General features: G+C 38.0%; 1 non-coding gene across 1 annotated transcript; it reads left to right on the top strand.

Annotated features, from left to right (window-relative positions):
* Positions 1-410: 410 nt before the first annotated feature.
* On the top strand, positions 411-492 carry trnas-uga (transfer RNA serine (anticodon UGA)). Its single transcript has one exon. It is a non-coding gene; the product is annotated as a tRNA-Ser (tRNA).
* Positions 493-1,008: the final 516 nt, after the last annotated feature.

Genomic DNA, 1,008 nt, shown 5'->3' with positions numbered 1-1,008 from the left:
AATTGGTTCTGCATTCTTTCTAATTCTGATATTTTTTTACGAATGTAGCTAGTGTTTATGGACTTAGCATCAATTTTTCTAATACCATATTTCGATGAATATTAAAACACAACAGCATATTTAATTTGGCACCAGATGATGAACAATTGAGTCAAAATCGATCGGATGCAGTGAGACAATGATCCTCTCTTCGTGTGGTGTACATCCGTGACTCTATAATTTGACGAAGAATCATTCCCACAACTTCAGCTGTGTCAGAATCTAGTTTGCGATGAAAGCCTGTCAATCTGTAAAGGTAACGTTCTCTGGGTCACTGCAAAGGATTTGGCGAAATCTTTGGGTCTTGAAAATTTGTTCTTCCAACAAATGAATTCAGTTGTTTTACTGTGAATATTGACAATTTTGCCGCAGCTGTGATGGCCGAGAGGTTAAGGCGTTGGATTTGAAATCCAGTGGGGTCTCCCTGCGCAGGTTCGATTCCTGTTCACAGCGTCGAATCTTTTAAAAGTCATTAATTCCTTTGCAGGATTTGGATTTCGTGGAGCTTGAGCTTTGCATTCAATCGAAAGTAAATTTTCAACTCTGAAGAATCCGAAGTAATTTCAAGACTGACCCAGTCATCTAATTGAATAAATTATATGTCGAGACACAAAAAGCCACCAACTTCCAACACGAATCAGTTTCAACACATTTGTCGAACTATCGTGAAATTTGGATGTTCGGGGGATGGAATTCAGCAAAACAAGAAGCAATGCAATACATTTACCTGCAAGTGATGAATTTTTTTTTTAAGATCAGTTGAAAATCAAGCTGAGAAAGTTCAACCTAATTTGCAGCTGACTCTCAAGGCCAATAATCTATTATATCAGCAGTCAATGAATTAGAAAAAAGCAACTCCATGTGTGGAAAGGAACTCGACTGATCCAGGTTCCTGGCTTGCGATGTGAAAAGGCAAGGCGATATCAGCGGAATAGAATTTTCTGGAAATATTAGAAATGGAATGTTTAC

The sequence above is a fragment of the Chiloscyllium plagiosum genome, unplaced genomic scaffold (genome assembly GCF_037043375.1).
Source record: "Chiloscyllium plagiosum isolate Xiang-an unplaced genomic scaffold, Cpla_swu_hap1 HiC_scaffold_31, whole genome shotgun sequence".
NCBI lineage: Eukaryota > Metazoa > Chordata > Chondrichthyes > Orectolobiformes > Hemiscylliidae > Chiloscyllium > Chiloscyllium plagiosum.
The sequence above is the reverse complement of the archived record's forward strand: the minus strand, read 5'-3'. Positions and strand labels throughout refer to the sequence as shown.